At 47.9% G+C, this 21,621-nt stretch overlaps 1 pseudogene; it reads right to left on the bottom strand.

The window, feature by feature from the left end:
* Positions 1-6,810: 6,810 nt before the first annotated feature.
* Positions 6,811-8,126, bottom strand: LOC144167890 (uncharacterized; annotated as a pseudogene).
* Between the last annotated feature and the right edge of the window lie 13,495 nt (positions 8,127-21,621).

Genomic DNA, 21,621 nt, shown 5'->3' on the forward strand with positions numbered 1-21,621 from the left:
TGTACACGTGGCACAGAGAAGAGGGCAACTGGCACTGTACCTTAGATGGGTGCTCAAAAACATATATGTTTTACAGGTCATACCGAGTGCACATAAACCGTTGCCACAAGCGCGTCTTCAGTTTAAGCACCAAGGAGGCTGTGCCGCGAGCTGAGCCGCCTCTGGCTGGGCCCCCTTCCCACGACAGCCAGGACACAACGGAGGGAGAAGTAAACAGCGAGCCCGACGTGCCTGGTGATGAAGAGGATGCCACAGCTACTGCACCAAGTGATCAGTGTTTTGAGCACCTTTCTTCCCTCTTGCTCAAGTGGCAGGAAGGCAGACAGTTGCCTGAGAAGACGATCACTGAGATTGCGAATGATGTGATCATGTTTACTACTGAGCGCCAGCAAGCACTGTGTTCAGCAGACTTGTCGAAACTGAAACAGTTAAGGACAAAAAGAGGCAGGGAAAACCACTGGAAGACTTTGCATGGTTTTGTCTCTCCTCGCACAGTGGCGTGCTCAGACCGGGCATTGGAGACATTTCAGTACGTGCCAATTTTGGAAACAATAAGAGCAGTGTCACAGGTGCGCAACCTTTTTGAGGGAGAAGAGAAAGGCAACTCAGTGCTTCTCGAGGATGTAAAAGATGGTGCGTACTTTCGCCAGCACACTGTTTTTATGAACGCGGACAAAAAGAAGCTTTTGGCTCTTCAACTTTATTTTGATGAATTCGAGGTCTGCAATCCGCTTGGAAGTAAACGCGGCAAGCATAAAGTTCTGGCTGGCTACTTGACTATCTTCAATGGTTCGCCGAAGTGTCGGTCAAAGCTTAGCGACAAATGCCTTGTCCTTCTAGCAAAAGCCTCATTGGTAAAAAAATTTGGTTTGCAAGAGATCATGAAGCCACTGCTGGCAGATCTCCATGAGCTAGAAGTAAATGGAGTTGCATTAGCTGAAGAAATTGTGAAAGGCTCGCTCCTGTATCTTCCAGGTGACAACTTGTCAAGTCACGAGTTTGGGGCATTTCGTACGTGCTTTTCGTCTGGCCCCATTTGCCGTTTCTGTTTGGCAACTCGCGATGACATTCAGAAAAAATGGAATGAAAAGGAGTTTGTCTTGCGAACAAAGGACGCACATGTGCGCCATGTACAACTTGTAGCAACAGACTCAAAATTGTCAAGTATCTATGGTGTCGTGGGAAAAAGCTGCCTCAGCGAGGTTGACTCATTTGATGTGACCCAAGGTCTCCCACCTGACATTATGCATGACATTTTTGAGGGGGTCATTCCTTTCGTAATGAAGCGTGTGATCAGGTGCTTGATCACTGACAATGTATTGAAACTTGCCCAGCTAAATGAGAGACTTGCCACATTTCCTTTCCAGGGAGGGGACAAAAGTTCTAGACTTCCCCCCCTCACGCGTAAGTCTGTGTTTGGGAAAGCAATGCTTAAAGGGTCTGCTTCCGAAAAGCTGTGCTTTTTCCGATTCTTCTCTCTCCTAATCGGGGATTATGTGCCTAGAGACAACAAGGCATACAAGGTTTATCTTGCATTACGGGCTGTGATAGACATAGTTGTCGCACCACAAGTGTACCCTGATGCAGTCGCATACCTGAAAGTCCTGATTGAAGACTTCTATCGTGGATTTAAGAAGACCTTTCCACTTGTGAAGATCATCCCTAAGATGCACTACCTTGTGCACTACCCTCGACTGCTGCTCTTGCATGGCCCTCTTGTGAAGCTTTCGTGCATGCGCTTTGAGGCCAAGCATCAGTATTTTAAATCTCTTGCCCAGAAAACCCGGAATTTCAGGAACATTTGTGCAACGCTGAGTCGCCGTCACCAGATGCACTTCATGTATTCCCTAGCTCAACCTGTTGAAGAGATGCTCTTTGCAGGTAGTAAAACAGTGGACCAGAGCTCGTTGCCTGATATTTTGAGAGGCCGCCTTCAAGACCTGAACCTGGCAGATGAAAGTGTGCAGGCTGTTGCTTCCCTTACTCTGTCCGAAAGGAAACTAGAGTTGGCTGGTGTAGTTCCCTTAGTTGTGCGTGAAGATGACCTTCCTCGCTTTGCACAAATACAGCTGATGGCAATCTGTGACTCGAAGCTGTTTATTGTTGCTTCTATTCTGAGCACGAAGTGGTTTAATGAGCACTTACACTCTTTCGTTGTGGAGCACACGAAGCACAGTGTTTTAATTGAAGATGTGAGCCACCACGCAGAGTTTTTTTACTTGCTGTACTTGTACAAACGTACAAGCTCTTTGTATGTCAGCCCACGCTACACATTTTTTACAGACCCTGAACTCTCATGCCTGTAAAATGTTTTTTATGCTGATGTTTGCTAGCATATCTTTGTGGCACTTTACATATGCTTCAATTCTAAAATGCACCCTTTCAAATTGTTGCTGTAGATTTGGTTGGCTTTCTGTATTAGCTTCATTCAGTAATGCCATATTCAGTTTATTGTTTGGAGCGCTTCAATTTTCCTGTAGTTCTATTGTCTTCGTTTTACAAGTTTGTTTCAGGCTGTTTGTTCTGGCAGTTTGTGACTGCTGTAACCTTGGTGTCTATATATGAACTGTCGGGCTCTTCCTCATTTGGTATGTTAGCTTGTTTGGTTGTAACTCGTGTGTATTAAAGCTGTAATTAATGCTGTTTTTTCGTGGCCTCATTTTTTCAAACACCCACTAGGCTGAACCCATTTTCCTCACATGAATCAATTTGTATGGTATTACTGCCCTGTTCAAGTAGCCTAGGCTACATTACAGTAGAAAATGATATCACATTTAGCTATTACAATTAAGGGTGAAATCCTCAAGAATGCAGTCATTGTTAACGACAAAAAGGTGGCCTATACCTTTTTTTTGTAAGGGCTTAAGAAAATTGTATGGTCAACCCAACGACATCCATCTTGTTAGCATGTACAGTATGAATGACAAGCCCAAAACCTGCTGCACCCACAAATGTCGACGAGCTTTGCATTCACAGCATCACTCTTTAAAATGCAAAACCATTAACAGTTGGACTTTACTTTGGGAAAATAAGCAGAAACACCCACTGAGAGCATCTTTTGTTAATTTTGAAATCTGCAACTGGTGAATTGATTGATTTAGGCAGTTAATCCAGTTAAAATTATAATTGACGTCTAGCCCTGTGTGTATATATGTTGTAGCTTTTTTGACTGCGGTATGCTTGTGCGCAGTGACTTGTTTGGTTGATTGGTTATGGCGTTTAACGTGCTGACGCTACACAGGCGATGGGGTTTGTTGTAGTGAAGGGCTCCAGATTATTTTTGACCACCTGAGGATCTTTAATGCGCTCAAATATAGAGCTCACGGGCGTTTTCACTTTTCGCCTCCATCAGACAATCGGCCACCGCGGCCAGGTAACACACTTGTTTGTTTGTATTCCAAAGGATCCTATTGTAATTGGGGGTGAATGTGAAATGTGTTCAAACTATTTTGCCCTGGCCGGATGCTTTGATGCGTCAATATATTTTTGTGCCTCATGCCAGTCGGCAATTCTGACATCGACGTCCTCTTGTGAAAAAAAAATTCTGGCCAGCTTTGTGTGCTTATCACCTGACATTACACTTGCTTTGACTGGGTAGTCAAAAGTAGTCAGCTGTGCGTAGAACTTTACTGAACATTAACAATTGGTACGTGTGAGGCCACAGGCATGCAATGTTTTCAGCGTTGTGACACGCCAGTAGGTGAAAAGAATGAGTGGTGCCAATTTAAAACTTTATTTGCATTTTCTGTGGTTGAGACAGAGTAAATTAACATTACTGCATCGTCAGTTCTACACTGTACTGACCAAATGGAACAATAAATACAAGTACAAACATTAGTCAACAACGATTGTGCTTGATTGAAAATAAATACCAAGGATATTTTCTGTTTGGCACTGACAACTTTTGGCAGGTATCCCAAGTTGGACATGAATGCATAACCATTTTTCCAGGAATTATCTAGGGTAAGGTCATCTCTGCATTGTTGCATTGTGACACAGGGCCACTTCAACGGAGGGGACATGTTTTTATGCCGCGGTGAGGCTGGAAGAAATGTTCGCGAAAACGTTCAAGAAAAGCAACGAGGCGCTGTGGCCCTCCCGTCAATTGCGGCGGCGCTCGCACAATGATTGGCAGATGACGGGCCCACCTTCCCAAAACTTAGCGGGAAAGCAAAGACACCGCACGCTGGAAATACGCTCGCCGGAGAAGCATATGCATTCTTCGGCTGCGCCCGAATCGCCTCGAACGGCCGTGCACGATACGGTCGGACTTGTACGTTGCCGGCCCGGTTGGACGAAACGATCGGCATTCGTTGTTGGCTTTCATGTAGCGGGATACCAGGCAGCTTTGTACTTGGGACCGTTACGCAGACTAAACGCATTTGTGGCCGTTTTTATTTCGTTTGTTGGGGCTTACCGATGGCTGGCACAAGCACCGACTGCGCTGGTCGAACGCGCGCCCATGCAGGTTACGCATCCAATCGGTTCGGCGGAGTGTAAACAAAAATGCGCCTTGCAGAAATTGTTTTAGTTTCGTACCTGCTGCCGGTATTCCAATCAGACAGATGATTTGCACGCACGTTCGGCACTCGCAGCAGTGAACTGACAGCCATTTTGTAATCTGAGCGGGTGGGAGTTTTGGCTCACTCCCATTAGAACAATCGCAATATTCGCATCCATAAACTCCCACATGGGGACGCAGTAAAGTCGTGGACAACGCGCTAAGTTACCACGGCTCTTGGCTATCGGAGTTTATCCGTAGTATCACTTCCAAAATACTGCCACGCATCGGAGGAAGCGGTTTGCTATGAGGAGTTTAAAAGAAGTGGTGGAGGGATTAAACCCCCATTCCGGCTCATTTGTGTTCTGTGTGTAGCGTTGATCTTTTGTTTGGCACGTGTGCGGGAGCTGCCACTAACTAACAGCCCTCTCCACGAGCCCATTGGACGGGGGGTGATACGGTGCTGTTCGGAGGTGTACTATGTTATCGAGCTTCATAAAATTACCAAATTTCCAACTCGCAAACTGTGGGCCATTATCGGATACCAGCCTCCGGGGCAACCAGTATGCAGTGAACAAGGTGCGCCGAGCCTCTGTGGTGGAATGCGTGGTGGAACTCTTCATGGGTATCGCTTCTATCCACTTACTGTGTGAATCCACCACAATCAGTAGTATGTGACCATCGATCGGCCCCGCAAAATCAATATGCAGCCTTTCATTGAGCAAATTCCTCGAAGAATACCATGCAGCAGACGTGACATCACTGATCGGGCACTCTTAGGGACGATCACTGGATGGCCCCAGTAGAGAAGCCCGTAACTCCCCGTTATCTCAGCCTTCCGGTTGAAGTATGGCATCAAGTGCTGGTCCTCAGGCCCCACATTTCTTGGCCACCCCTCCTGCACCCATTTTTGAACCTTTGCTAAATAGTCATCTCGCTCCGTGAGAGTGCCCAGTTGCTTCGCGGACATGACACCATCACTGCGGGTTTCCGTGAGCAGGGCATACTCACCGTCCCCAGTTTCTTCCTGCGTCTCTGGCTGGGAAGTTGGTGACGCGGGGAGCCGGCTGAGGGCATCTGCTGGAACGTTGTCTTTCCCGGGCTGGTGTTTGATGACATAATCGTACACGCTGAGCAGCAGGGCCCATCGCTGGATTCGCGCAGCGGCTATCGCGGGTACTGGCCTGTCTGGATGAAAAAGTCAAACAAGCGACTTATGGTCCGTGATCAATGTGAAAGTATTGCCCAGTAAGTATTGTCGGAAATTCGATGAACCAAACACAAGTGCCAAGGAGTCACGCTCCAGCTGCGAGTAATTTTTCTCAGCTTCCGTCAATAACCGAGAACGGAACCCTATGGGCCGAAGTACCCCTCCCCCGACATCGTGTGAAAGCACTGCGCCGATTCCGTGCGGGGAGGCATCGCATTCCAGGACTTGCGGCCTGTGTGGGTCAAAATGCGCCAGATAATCTGCGGAGTTGAGAAGGTCTTTCACCTTGCTGAATGCCTGTTGTTGAGCGCTACCCCACGGCCACTTAGCTTCCTTCCGGAGTAGTTGATGTAAGGGCGCCATGGCGGTCGATGCGTTGGGGAGGCACGTGTGGTAGTACGTGACCATGCCAAGGTAGGACCTCAATTCTGCGGGATTCCGCGGTGCCTGAACCTCCAGGATGGCGTCTATGTTCTCTGTCTTTGCTTGAAGACCTCGAGCGCTGATTTGATATCCCAAAAAATCCGCCTCAGGTTGGCGGAACTTGCACTTGTCTGCGTTGAACGCACGCCACATTCCTGGAAACGCTTCAATACTGCGCGCAGTGTGGTGCAGTCATTGCGTTTCTCTGCCACGATGACGTCATCTAGGTAGACCTGAACACCCGAAAGCCCCTGAAAAAAATGGTCTCCATATGACGTGGCAACACGGCCGGCGTGGACGCCACTCCAAAAGGCAGGCGAGTGAAGCCGAACAGTCCCTTATGCGTGTTTAAGGTCGTTCGTAGCATGGCTTCCTCATCCAACGGAAGCTGGTTGTACGACTCCCGCAAGTCTATCGTGGTAAAAACTTCACCGCCGTTTAATGTCGCCAGGATATCCTCCACCTGTGGCAACGGATATTGCTCAGTGTGACAGGCTTTGTTTACCGTTAGTTTAAAATCAGCGCAAAGGCGGATGCAGGCATTCCGTTTCACTACCAGTACCACTAGCGCGGCCCAATTCGAATGAGGCACCGGGACAATAATACCCGCGCCCGGAAGGCGGTCCAGTTCAGCTTCGACCTTTGGACGAAAAACATAAGGAACTTCGCGTGCTTTTCAAAATTTCGGCCCCACGTTTTCTCGCGTCTCGAAGTGTACCGGAGGCCCTTTCATGAGCCATAACACCTGGCGCGGACACACCTGCGAATTCTGCTAGCAACCGGTCCACGTTAATGTCGTCAGTACCGACTAATGGCAGTTGCTCACCTGGTGTGTTCACGTTCATGACCGGTGCCTCGAGCATGTGGCACGCTTGAATCAGGTCGCGTCCGGCGCAACCAAGGACTTGCAAAAATCCATCCGTGGACCTGTTTCCGCACGAAACCTTGAGCTTCAGTTTTCCCCGCACTGGAAGCCGTCCAAGGAAGCAGGTCAGTTTCAATGGTGAACCACGCAGCTTGGGCCACACTGCTTTGTTCCGTTCGTATGTTGGCCACGTGATGGTCGAAACCGGTGAGCCTGTGTCGACGTGCATGTCAACTGGAACCCCAGCACAATGCAAGGTGCGCACGATGGGTTGCATAATGCCGATGTGGCCGATATGACTGTTCGCTGCCTCCAACGCGAACATACCGTCGGTGCCCATGTCTTCCTCCCGCGACGACAAGGCGTGTACTTCGCGCACTGGTGGCACCACCGAAACCACTCTCACAGCGGCAACAGGCTCGGGCGATATGACCTCGTTGTTTGCACTTGAAGCATGACGCCGATCGGAAACGGCAATCCTCGGGTCCGTGCCCTTTTGCTCCGCAGCGGTAGCCCGCAATCTGTGGCCGGCTCTTTGGGCAATAGGACTGGCCTCCCAGCGCATGCACAGTTCCCTCAGCGGCGGGGCTTTTTATCTCTTGCGCGTTGGCTTCGACCATTTCGGCGGATATCCCGATTTCTTCCGCCTCGCTTGTCGTCAGCGGTGGTTTCGCGAGTAGCTGCCGACGCACTCCTGCGCTTTGCAGTCCACACACGATGCAACCTCGTAGCATTCTATCCAATGATGTACCAAAATTGCAGGTGTGCGCTATCTGTCGAATCGCCACGATAAAAGCCTTGACCGGTTCGCCAGGCAGCTGGTTGCGGGTGAAGAACTTATAAGACTGCGCTATCTCGTTCAGTTGCGGCGAAAAGTGCTGCTTAAGCAAGGCTACCACTTGTGGGTACGAAAGTTCATCCACCTTATCCGGAGCACAACGTCCGCTCAGTACGTCGACGGTGTGGGTGGACGGTGCAGTCACTAGCAGGGCCCGCTTCTTTTTGTCTTCCGCGATGCCATTTCCCTCAAAGAAGGCTTCCAGCCGAACCTGGTAGGCGGGCCACTTGTCGCTCGTCTCGTCGAATTTCGGCGGGCTGGCGTATCTTCCCGTGGGTGCAGCGGTCATGGTGGACTGCGTTAACGCCAGGGGGATGAAACTCCGCCGTTTTTCTGTCCCGTGAGTGCAGCGATCCTAACGTTTGGGGGCTGTACTACATGCGAGCAAAAATGAACGCTGTTGTTGCATAATATATTTAATACTAGGTTAATTAATAATTACGAAGTTTTTAATATACAAGTAAACTTAAAAGTTGCAGTTCGAGATTGCGAAAAAACGAGCGCCACCAGCAGTGGAAAACAGGAACCGCGCCTTTCTGCTTCTCACCGCTGAAAAGGGGCGTTTCTTGTCGCGCCCATAGGTATGCTACGATCCACGGTGTTCCGAGGGCCGTTTTTACCACCGTAAAGTCTGTTTCATCGAAACAGACGCATGAATGGATTCGCGCCGTCATCACAGATCGTGCTGTACTGAGTGGTGTCAAAATTCTTCACGCCAGGTCGGCATAAACTTCTTTTGGATCCCGGCGAACGAAAGGTACGGTCTGCATGCTGCTTGTTTTGCTTTTCTACGCTTGCACGGGATAGCAGGATGCGGTTGCAGCAGTAGCTGTATAATTTAAGTGAGCATGCACGTGCACTATTTATTTATTACATTCCGATTCTCTTCTTTGAGTCTTCACTGAAGCATGAAATGCGCGGCAGAGCGTCTGGTAATTAATCCAATCAGCACATTAGCTACACACGTTTGTTTATACGTGGTTTATTGATTTAATGCGTTTAGATCGTGTGTGTTGCATTTTAGCGCAAGTGAATGCGCGGTGTGCAGCAAAGTATATATGAGGCAACATATACAATAACTGATGGAACAGTGTGAGCTTATCTGCACTATTTTTATTATCTTTTGATTGCCTGCGTTTAATTTGTTTTCGTAACATGCGTTGCTGTTGTTATTATTAATATTATTGTGATTATTATAATTACTACCAATATTATTGTTATCAGCCTGTTTATGTCCACAGCTGGAGGAAGGCATCTCCCATACACTTCTGGCTCATAGGCAGGGTCCGCAGGTTCGTATCGTGTTGTTAGCACTATGTTAACTAAGTAGTGACTACATCAATTTTTTATTGCGTTTGAATTGTGTGTGCTGTGTGTTCTGCATTTTGTCGTCACGTGAATCAACGGCACAGAGCAGAATAAATTTGTAGCAATAACTATACAAAGTAAGCAATTACTTTATATGTTTATAATACAATCATAACTATAATTCCGCCACTTATAATTTATAATTTAACCTTCAGTTCCGGGCTTGCAGTTTCAGCTTTAGCACAAGAACGATCGATGTATTCACAAGAACGCAGTTACAGCTATAAGCCGATAAATAATTAGACAGTGCAGGCTTAACCTTTGCTAGGAATTTATTAGAAGTTTTGAAATAAGGTTTTTATATCCGGTTTATTGCAGCGCCCGAGAAATACCTGATGAATACATAGGACTCCAAATTATATATGCATGAATAATTGCTTAGCAATTCTGGTGTGGGATGGCTACTTTTGTCTGCAGAAGTGTATTTTGGATTAGGAGGAAAGGTGGGTCGTTGCCACCGAACATTATCATCGCACAAATAGAAAAACGTATCTGCGTCTCCTAATAATAAAGGCTGATTTTAATTTAAAATTTGCCTTTACGATTGGTCACAAGTCGTCTTTGTAGCCAAAATCAATTTAAGAAAGAAAGACTCCTAATATATCAGATAACGTTTATTCCGAATACAGATGCTAGCTGAAAGCAGCAGTAAAGCTAGTATTCATTCTAACCCAAATATACAAATGTGCTTGTTGATGTTCCAGATCTCGCGTTTGGCTCCAGTGTGCGAGAAGGCAGGACCTGGCTCGTTTACCACCTCGACAGATCTACAGCAGCTACCGGCTGTGTCCTACCCATTTCACCACCAGAGACTACGAGGACCTTGGACAGACAAGGCACTGGACAGATATGAACTGGCTGGATACCTAATTAGCATGCGGCCATGTGCGATACACTTTTGTTTGCGACTAAAAGTGTAAAATATCCAAGTTGTGTTTTTACTGTATGAATGGTACATTTAGCAATAAAAATGAAAATACATGTACTCTTTATCCTTGTCTAGATTGTGTGTACTAATAAACCAAAACAACGTCCCACTTAGAATAAGTGGTGCAAAAAGAAGTGGACGCGTAAAACTTCATCAATCAGAACAAAACAATTGCCCTTTCGATAATGTCGCGGGTTGCGCAACAGGAAAAAGGTCGTGCGCTGGCCATCTGAATATCTTCCACTAGCTCAATTTACCTTTCATGTGCGTCCCAATTAAATTTGGCGCTAATTTGTCCCCCCCCCCTGCCCCCCGCCCCCCCCGCCGCTCGGCTTTTTAGTCCTCATCAAGATGGCGTTTCCCAGTGCATGTCTGCAACACGCCGCCATGTTTTTTGTTCCGCCCCCAAACACCAGGGGTTTGTCCGCCGCTTCGATCGATTATCGCGTCCCATGCAAGGTATAGGACGTTTCACTCTCCTGTTAACGCCCCGTTGTCATCCCATCCTCGTCGCCACTGAAACGAATACGCCGGGGCAGTGGCTGGGCCAAGACAAAGCGTTTATTGCGATAGCGCGGGTTAATGTAGCGTTGAACGAGAGGGGTAAAGAGGGAGGGAAGGAGAAGGAGCAGTGGTGATAACGGCGGCTTCGGCTGGCGTGACGTCACAGATACACCAAGTTAAATATTTAGACCAAATTTTATACCATGCATGATCACTCCCTGACCGTGGCCTCCGCGATCGGCTACCGGCGGCGCGCCGTTGCTCCGGCCGTTCCAATCGCCCGGAGAGAGCGTAATTCCGAAGAGGCCGTTTCGCCGTTTTCCGCCGCACCGCGGCGCGCGTAGCCTAAGGTCGTTTTCCCTGGCGCGGGTGGGTGCAGAGGACGAAAACTCGGCCTTCGCAGCCTGTGTGCGACGTGTAATAAAAAAGTTACCGCACATCAATGCAGGCGAAAGGTAGAAGCTAGTAGTTACTGGTGCCATCAGGGTAGATACCGGTGCTTTGAATTTTTGACGTAGACTATGCCCGGGGTGATGCATAAGTGAATTCATTGCACAGCAGTATTCTTTTTTGTAGTGACGGATCGTTCCAAAACACAACACGTTTTGCGGTTTTATTTCTGAAAATCTCGTACATGTTGTTTGTAACGCACGGAACGCATATTCCGTGCGTTCCAAGCAAGAACCAAATTATGGGAATTCAACCGACCGAAATCCAACCATTGGTAAACACGAAAATACCCCCTATGTCGTTTCCTTTTTTCTCCGTTAAACGTGCGGTCTTTGACAGATAAAGTAGATGACATGGCAACACTACTTGAAATGTTTGGCGTAACTTTTACCGCGATACTATTAAAGAGACGTCGTATACTTCAGCATCTGAAGTGTATACTGTCCAAATGGTTGTCGGTGTTTTTTCCGCAAAAGGCAGGGTAAACGTTTTGGTGCCGTTTATTGGCATGCATGCTTGCATATAGCCTACAAACGTACAGAGAGACTTCCAGTGTACCATAAATGGACGTGGTCTAAGTAATGTAATAAAAATCTTTACCCGAGTTACGATTGGTATAGTTCTCCACTTGATGTGTTTATCCACTAATATCCCGAACAACTTACTTACAGCCGATGTTGTGCATACAGATATTAGGATCAGCTTAACTGCTCACCGAAAAAAATACTGCCCTTAATTTGTCATGACAACAAATTAGCAAATCTAGAAATTCAGAAACAGTCGTTCGAAAAAATACATATGTAGAGTCGATAGCGATATGAAAGGCATCGCGGAATATCATGACTTTTTCACTCACGGCAAATAATTTGGTAGCGTGATTGCAGTAGGTACTTGAAACCCCTAAGCATATTAAATAAAACGCGAAAATATAAATTGATTCGTACCCGTGGAAGCCTAACAGATTATTTGACTATCGTAGTCGCCTGCCTATAAACAATACACGAGAGCTTATCGCTATTACGCTGTTTTCGCGCACGCACACACGCACGCACACGCACACGCGCACGCGCACGCGCACGCGCACACGCACACACAACAGATACCCAGAGCGTTCGAAACAACTTCAAAGGCAAAAAAAGCATATTTTCGTGCAGCGATATCGCGCGAAAATGCTGTAACAGCGAAAAAAGAATTCAGCACGCTGGCATTCATTCTCCCCGAGATGACAGGACCCTGGGCTATGGCATTCGCCTTTCAAGCAAACGACCACTAAAGCTGCGTGCAAAGGTCATCGTGGGTGTTAAACAACGTACGTTAAACAACTTTGTACCTGTAGGATCGAGTCAAAATGCATAGACCACATATTGAGAGTTTTCTATCCCGAAGACGCGACAACGAAGGCTGATTTACAACTCAAAGCGCAGGCAGCGTCGGCCAGACGAGCCTCGCTTCAACCTTAGGCTAACGGCGCCGCCTCCCGACGTGTGTCGGAGTTAGCAAAATTACACCGCTCCCCTTGCTTCCGCGCCGAATGGGACGGCCGGAGCAACGGCGCGCCGCCGGCAGCAAGTCGCGGAGGCCACACCGGCCATGCTCATTGTCGTTTTGATTTTAATTTTGTTTTTGCTGACTTATCTTAGTGTTTACGGTTTCACCTCTCATACATAGCCATTGTTTTGGCGCTCTTCGCCCCAGTTGGCCTTGCGCCATTAACATCCAACGATCATCAATACCAAATGTGCGCATGCACGCTGCAGGCGATCAGCGAATATCGGTGATTTTGAAGCCAAAATTGAGGACTGCGCATTCATTACGTCCACGCTTCAGTGACGGTGCAGATAACTAGTGAGCGGTCCGCCGGCATAGCAGCTCCGTTGCAAGCCTGCGCCAAGCTCTACGCACGCATGCGGCAGCAAATGGGGAACCGCTCACAGTGGAGCTCCAACGACTGGTCAGAAGATGCAGCACCTGGCCGGCCAGAACGCAGCATGCGCTGCATCGCTGTTTACGCGATCCGCCGGTCGATGCAGTGTCGTCTGCCTGCGAGCAATTTTGAACGCGTGTGACGGATTTACCAAGCCTTTCGCGGTGCTATCAGTCGTGTCTCAGGTGATTTGGTGGTACGTAGTAGGCATTAAAAATTTATTTGGCTCAGGTGAAATGTCGGTGCAGAGGCCATTAAAGGAGCCATGCAGCCAAAATGTAAGCGCGGCTGATTCGAATAATTGCGTCGTTAGAATCATACTGACCCGATTTTTACGCAAACTTCACTGAAATAAGCTATATAATACGAAATAAAAGGGAATGACCCTGCGAGTCACTAGCTCATTTCCCGCACTACAACCTGTGACTTAATATACACGATGTGCCATTTGCTGAGGCCGGCAAAAGCAAACGCAACTCCGGCAGGGCTCGTAACCATGCAGAGAGAGCTTTTTGGGCCTACATGTATTGCACATTCTTTAAATATCAGCATGAATGGTGGGGTGAACAATTAAAGTTAAGAACGAACACCTACACAACCAATAAGTGCAGCACTTTGCCAGCTGATACTCCCTAACACAGCTGTCGGTCACGTTGGAACTGTGTGACGCTACACTGAACAACTGAAATAAGCGCAGCGTTAATTACGTGACCATATTTGTAGAGTCATAGCTTGAGTTTTAGTCATTCGTATGAGCCTGAATAAAAATGCGGCTGTAAAGAAGTCCGGCCATAACCCATGTGCAAACAGTGGCACTGATGATGATGCCTAGCGGCTTCCCTTTTGTAACCTGGTGGTGTTGCAGAGCGACCGTAGTCCTAACGTCACTCTACAATCACGTCGCCCAAAAAAATAAAAATGAAGCCTTTATGGAATTTTGTGTTACTCTAACTTTGTTCGCATGTGTTCCAAGATTATTCTCTGCCCTTTTCCCACCAACATTGTCACCTTCTTTTACTAACCTCTACTGCTGTCCACTGCACTTTTACGTTAACCTTAAGGCCAAGCGGTTCCGGAAGCTGGATACGCCCCCCTCGCTGAGGACTGGACGAGTACCTTTGTACTCTGTTGAATTGTGGCGCGTGGTTTCTTGCTCCCTGCCGTACTCTGCGCACTTTTATCCCTGTACTGGCTCACTGATAAGTGTTTTATCTGCAAGCAACGCGCCAGAGCTTCAAAAAGCAATGCAATCCCTTTGTATTGCAATCGGATGCAATCAAAGAACTTTTCCCTTGTGATCTCCCGCTTCCAGATCCCGCTTCCAGATCCAGATCTGAGGACTTCTTGGTGTCACTCCTCTTTTTCTAGGTCGTTGTCTCTGATTCTTTCAATTCAATTTTTATTGACTTGGTCGCTTCTCCTGCACTTCCAGGTTTCATATACCTTGTCCCGAGCCTTCTGGTTCTTTTCCACCACTTTGCCTCGACCGGTTTCATGTAAAAATACCAAAACACTCTGGATGGCCATCTCGGCTCATCGATATTTATAAGTTTTAATTCAAAACATATCTTGCTCTGTACTTCGCTCACATCAAAGGAGGTCCATCTCATGTCTCCCTCCACTCGCTCATTTGTTGTTTTACTGTGTGATGCCAATGCCAATCGACCTACGGCCCTCTGATATACTTCTAGCCCGGATTGAATATCTCATTTGACACACACTATTACTTCAGCGGTATTTCAGCGCCATCTATAAAAGTGGGCGATAAACAAGACATGCTTTGAAAAGGCCGGCTGTGAGAAAATAGCAGCCCTGCCCCGTAGACTATGTTTATTTGTAAGGCTCTGCTAGATACATCATTGTCGCCGTCAGGAAAACACGGTTTGGCGGGAGACTTGAACTTTTGGCATAAAATGTTTAATGTCTCAATGAAGAAAGTATCATTTTCTGCCAGACGAACGCTGAGGGAACAGTGTAATACTAAATCACTCGAACAGAACAAACTTGTATTTTGTCTTCATGACCCCTTTAAGCGAGCAGGATATTTAACGTGTTCTTACTTGCCAACAAAACTGTTATTTTAATTCGTGTGTTGAAGTATTATTATTATTCACAATATTATTATCGCTTCGTAATATTTTAAAATGATCTCTAATATACAGGCTTTTTGAGCGTAGCAAGTTCGTCATCAGTACAAAAGCATTTTAGAAGTCCCACTGTAAATCTCGTTCCCAAGACAATTCTCTCGCAATACCCCTCAAATGTAATCCTGATTGTGGGGTGGATTCTACAAGGCCACAGCTGAATTCCCGAAACCAACGTGGCGCATGATTGGTCCGGACCGCGCAACTTCCGACCACAGTGAGTTTGTTTCCGAAATCGACAGAAAACAGTGCCGAACGACTGCTTCATTACAATACACTCATCAAATTGTGCATCTTGTTCCTGTGCCCGTGTTTTCTGGGTCGAGTCGGTTAAATATGTAGGTGTACATTTTGATGGGAATCTTTCGTGGAAAGTACACATGGCTCACATATGTAAAAAGCTTAGAACTACTGCCTGTATGCTGTAAAACTTAAAAGTGTTTCTGCCCCCCGCACGGGGCACCTTGAGTATTCATGGTGACGGTGTTGGCGACACCGCGGACCCCGAGCCCCCAACATAAACTGTAACCTACCGTGGTGATGTGTTTAAAGGTGAAGGGTAGAAGCCTCAAACGGTGGCCGTCGGAGCCCAGGTCAAGCTCCGGCGGATGGGCTCCCTGTCTGTTTACCACGCAGGGAGCTCCGGGACCTCTCTCGGTATCAGGGTAACCCGAGCGAAGAAAGTACCCCCATCCCCTGCTTTTATACTATAGCTTATGGTATTATCTAAACCCCCCAAACCAAATGATTGGGTCCTCAAAAGGGCCCGCACCGAAGTAACTTCCAAACCTCTTCTGAACATTGACCTCCGAAGCGATGACATCTTTCCTCGCTTCCTCATTATGCAATCTCGTGACAAAGAAACCCCTGTAAGTGGAAAATCAGTCTTCCTTGTTGCAAAGTTTCTTGAAAGTGTTGCTGGAAAAAACTACAAGGCGAAAAAACTTACTTCTGGTGATGTGCTCATTGAAGTCAGCCACAAAGAGCAGGCCAATAAGCTCCTTCAACAAACTAACATCGATGGTCTAGAAATTACGATCACACCTCACAGAACCTTAAACTCTTCTCAAGGCGTCATCTCCGAACTCGATCTAATCAACGAAACCGAAACCGACATCCTTGAAGGACTGCGTGACCAAGGGGTCACAGCAGTCCGGCGCATCACAATACGACGAGATAGCAAAGACATTAAAACAAAGCACGTAATTTTGACCTTTGACAGAACCCCACTACCAGAATTCGTGACGGCAGGTTACTTGCGATGTCCCACGCGCCCGTATGTGCCAAACCCACGCCGCTGCTTCAAATGCCAGCGGTATGGGTACGGTACAAACTCTTGCCGGGGGAGACCAAAATGTGCAAAGTGTGGTCAACCTGACCATCTCACAGACAACTGCGACGCAAGCAACTTCACCTGCCCTAACTGCCATGGACCTCACGCAGCATATTCACGATTGTGTGAAACATTCAAACAAGAAAAACAAATCATCACATTGAAGGTCAATGAAAACATCAGCTTTCCGGAGGCCCGGAAGAGGTTTGCACTCTTCAGCTCCGGAAGGTACGCCGACGCTGCTCGCCGGGGGGCGGAGCGGCGCCTGGTTTCGGCGGCGACGCAATACAGCTCAGCTGACTTGCTCCCGCCTCCGCTCCCCACGAGGCTGCCTGTGGCAGCCGCCCCGGTCACCACGCCACTTGCTGGACCGGCAGTGGTTGAGGTGGCCACTCATGCTGATGGGAGCGTAGTCGCTCCTGTTCCTGCCTCACAGGTCTCGAGCACACCCGAGAGCCCTGTGGAAATGGACACGGAGGAAACCACACCCTCTCCAAATCTCGCCCCCCCACCTGTCCCGCGCGTGGCGCCCACTACGCCCTCGGCAGTGGTGGTTGAAGAAAAAACCGCCCTAAAGGGTGCTACATCCAGGTCCAGGGAGCCCAGTCTGTCGGGCACACCCAGGACATCTGGAGATGAGATGGACGTCGGGCCGTATCTGCCTGCATCGCAGCGCAAAGAACGGCCTTCGACGTCCAAGCCAACACACAGGCCCAAAAAGCCCCTCCCAAGAGTACAAGCCCCGAGAGATAACACATGAATACACACTCATACACAACTCCAGTTGCTCTTAAATGGCTATAATGGGAAGACAAAATATCATCCAATGGAACTGTAGAGGCCTTCTTAAAAATCTTGATGATGTATATGAGTTACTGCATGCTAACCAAACAAGTGTCACGTGCATACAAGAAACACATTTAAACAGAAAACATGCCAACTTCCTCAACAATTATCTGGTTTTCAGAAAGGACAGAGTTGGGTGCCCAACCTCTTCTGGTGGTGTGGCTATAATCGCACAAAAATCCTTAGCATGTCATCCGGTCATTCTGAGCACTAACCTCGAGGCTGTTGCCATCCGAACGATAATCTTTCACAGGCTAGTAACATTATGCTCCATATACATCCCTCCTGATCATCGGCTAACAAGTTCTGATTTCGAAACTCTGATAGATCAGTTACCTGAACCTTATCTACTATTAGGTGACCTGAATGCACACAACTCACTCTGGGGCTCTTCTCGAACAGATGCGCGGGGGCGCCTCATTGAAAGGTTCTTAACATCATCAGGAGCATGCCTATTTAACAAGAAACAGCCTACATACCATAACATAGCACACAACACTTATTCACACCTAGACTTAGCTATCGGCTCAGCAGTTCTCTTCCCTTCCCTAGAATGGGAGGTGGACACCAACTCGTATGGTAGTGACCACTTCCCTACCTCCCTGTCATACATAGGCCGAAACAGTTCCGCTTCACACAAGATGTTCAATGAAGTGAGAGCTAATTGGAACACATTCACAGAAACATCTAAACTACACCACACATCCATAACACACCTACACATAGAGGACGCAACCCAACTGGTCACGGCGCACATTCTTGACGCCGCTGAAAACTCCATTCCCCAGGTCTCCAGTGCCGCACGCAACCAAAGGAGGCCCTGGTGGAACCAGGACTGTAGGCAGGCACGAGAGGCCCAGAAGAAGGCGTGGGGTATCCTTCGTCGATACCCTACTTCAGATAACCTGATATCTTTCAAACGAGCGAAGGCCCGGGGGAAGCGCGTGCGCCGTGAGGCTAAGAGGGAGAGTTGGCGTGCCTTCCTCACATCCATAAACTCGTACACTGACACCCACAAAGTCTGGACAAGAATACGGAAACTTAAAGCGCAAAAGACACACAGCCTGCCCCTGGTTAGCCCAACAGGAGACACGCTCGAAGACCAGGCTAACACACTCGCACAACATTTCTAACACGTGTCCAGTTCCGCACATTACACAAACACTTTCCTGAAACATAAAACGGCCGCTGAAGAGAAGCCATTATGTGATAACAACAGATCAGCCACTTCATATAACTCCGAGTTCTCGCTTCATGAACTAAGGGCTGCTCTGAGCGGCTGTAAGCCTTTAGCTCCGGGCCCAGACAACATAACATATACAATGATACAACACCTGCACACAGACACTCTTGTTACACTCCTTCACCTATACAACAAAATATGGCTCTCGGGGCACATCCCGAGGTCTTGGAGGGAGGCTATAGTTATTGCTTTTCTGAAGGAGGGGAAGGACCCATCCTCCCCCGCCAGTTATCGCCCTATCGCCCTGACAAGCTGCCTGCGTAAGCTTCTCGAGAAGATGATTAACAGAAGGCTTGTGTACTTTTTGGAGTACAACGGACTTCTCGAGAGCTGCCAGGCAGGCTTCAGGGCAGGTCGATCTACAAATGATCAACTCGTTGCCTTAGAATCCTACATCAAAGATGCATTTATTCATAAACAGTATTGTATGACAGTATTTTTCGATATTGAAAAAGCGTATGATACTGCATGGCGCTATGGAATTCTTAGCGACCTTAAAGGGGCACTGACACAAAAATTTTGCATCTTGTTTTTTTTGTTGCGATAAGTAGCTAGTGACCTACTTATAACCTGTAGAAACCTCATTTGCTTCAGCGTGCGACGGTTGTTTAATTAGAGGCATTTTCAATGCGGCCAGTCGCAGTTTCGGTTTCAGCGAGTGCCGCGAAACGATGGATTTTGTGGATTTTGTGTGAACAAAGCTGACCACGTGACCTTCGGAGGGATATCACAGTTACAGAGCAGAGCCGCCGTAGCACTGTCGAATCCGCATCGACGGCAGTTTCTGCGAATGCCCCCCCGTACTGATCTCGTGAGGCGCCTAATTAAAAGCGACCGTGGATGTGACGCAGGCGCTGCGAGTGCAAATGCTACCGCGGCTAACGAACGACGCGCGACGCTCGAGACGGTGGGTGGCAAGACGCGCGCTGGGAGCAACCGGCCGGTCTGCCTACAGGTCCGCCTACAGATGTGCTCGGCTTAGCACTGCGGCGGATATTCGAGTGCCGCTCTCGTAAGCGGTGCAGATGACAATTTTTAATGCAACCCGCCATGGCATCATTAACTCCTTTCTCATGTAAGCCCCCATGGTCGGGACTTGGGGACAATTTCGTGCAGCGGTAACAAGCTATCACTCGAGCTACCTGCGCCGGCGTGGGCCACTTCGCGGCCGTGGCCGCCGCCTGCACAGCGACCGTGCGGCTTGCTCAGTGGGCTTTTCGTGCCTCCGGCGCGTTTCCGCATCCAATGGTAATAAACAGTAATAGAAACAGAGTGCCTGGAATCGCTGTAGAACTTTGGTCGCGGCCAGCTGCCCGATGAGCTGACAAAATCACGGCGCCTCCACCGCCAACGATCGGGTCGTTCGTTCTCGAGAGCAGAAGCTCCGCCCTCCGGCCCTCCGATTGGAGCGGCGAGCCGGCAGTGCGGAAGCGGCAAACACAAACTCGTGACGTGTTTGGATGTTCTTTCTTTACATTTGCGCGTGGTCCTCTGCTGGCCGCTCGGTTGCGTTTCGCACACTTCAAAATTGATTTTAAATATGTTCTAGGCTGTATTCACCGCTGATATTTTGCAGATGATGTATATGTGTTCCCACCAATCTATCTCCGAAGTTATCTCGCCTTCAAAATTTTGTGTCAGTGCCCCTTTAAGACTTTTGGTGTGTCAGGCAACATGTTAAATACGCTTGCAAGTTACATGTCAGAAAGAACTTTTCGTGTGAGAGTGGGCAATACATATTCTCGAGCTCACGTTCAGGAAATTGAGCTGCACGCTGTTTATTATAAAAGTGAACTCTCTTGGGAAAGGCTTGCCACCAACCATTTCTTACTCTCTCTATGTAGATGATGTTCAAATCTCCTTCAAATCCTGTAATCTGTCGGTTTGCGAGAGGCAAGTCCAGCTTGGGGTCAACAAAGTCGCTGACTGGGCAGACAGGAATGGATTTAAGCTGAATCCAGGAAAGTGTACTTCTCTTCTATTTTCAAGGAGCCGAGGGATTCATGCTGATCCTGATATTAAGCTTAAAGGTGTCTCAATCCCTCTCAAAAAGAAACACAAATTTTTAGGCGTGGTACTTGATGAAAAACTGACATTCTTTCCGCATATAAAACAGCTGAAACAGAAATGCCTGAAAACCATGAATATACTGAAGGTCCTCTCGGATTGCTCCTACGGAGCGGACAAACAAATACTCCTCCGCGTTTTTACCAGCCTTATTGGCTCACGGTTGGACTACGGGAGTGTCGTCTATGGGTCCGCCTGTAAAACTGCTCTGAAAATGTTGGACCCAGTCCTGCACTTGGGTCTCCGTCTTGCATCTGGAGCGTTCCGGACGAGTCCCATTGAAAGCATGTATGCACAGTGTGATAGGTGGAGCCTTGAACACCAGCGTTCTTACACTTCCTTGCTGTATGCTATTAAGGCGACTTCTGTAAAAAATCACCCATGTAGCTTTATCACAAACAACATTTCATCCGATCCGTTGTTTGCAGCACGGCCGTCGATACCCGTTCCTTTCTCTATACGAGTGAGAGCCCTCGCTGAGGAACTAGGGATTTCATTAGAGGAGAGCATAAAGTCTTCCATTGCTGACCTCGTTTCGCCTTGCGAGAGGTCAGCAATTTCGTGTGATATTTCTTTCAAACACATCGACAAACGAAATGCGCCCAGAGAACTTATACTACAGCACTTCCTACAGTTACAACACAAATACCCGCACACCGCCTTCTACACCGATGCTTCAAAGTCTTTTTCGGCCGTCGCATGTGCTGCATATGGCCCCAACTTTACCAGTACGAAGACATTACACAGAAATAGCAGCATTTTTACGGCAGAAGCGCATGGTATCCTCTTAGCAGTACAACACATTACACAAACCAGAACAGAACACTCCATTATCTTTACAGACATTCTAAGTATGCTAACAGCCTTGCATTGCTTCAGACCTACGAAAAACATTGTGTTCCAGCATCTAATTAAAGCTCTAACATTTGCTGATCACGCAAAACTAAAAATAATTGTTTGCTGGGTTCCAGGTCAAA

The sequence above is a fragment of the Haemaphysalis longicornis genome, unplaced genomic scaffold (genome assembly GCF_048455015.1).
Source record: "Haemaphysalis longicornis isolate Haplotype H1 unplaced genomic scaffold, Haemaphysalis longicornis Haplotype H1 scaffold_2, whole genome shotgun sequence".
NCBI lineage: Eukaryota > Metazoa > Arthropoda > Arachnida > Ixodida > Ixodidae > Haemaphysalis > Haemaphysalis longicornis.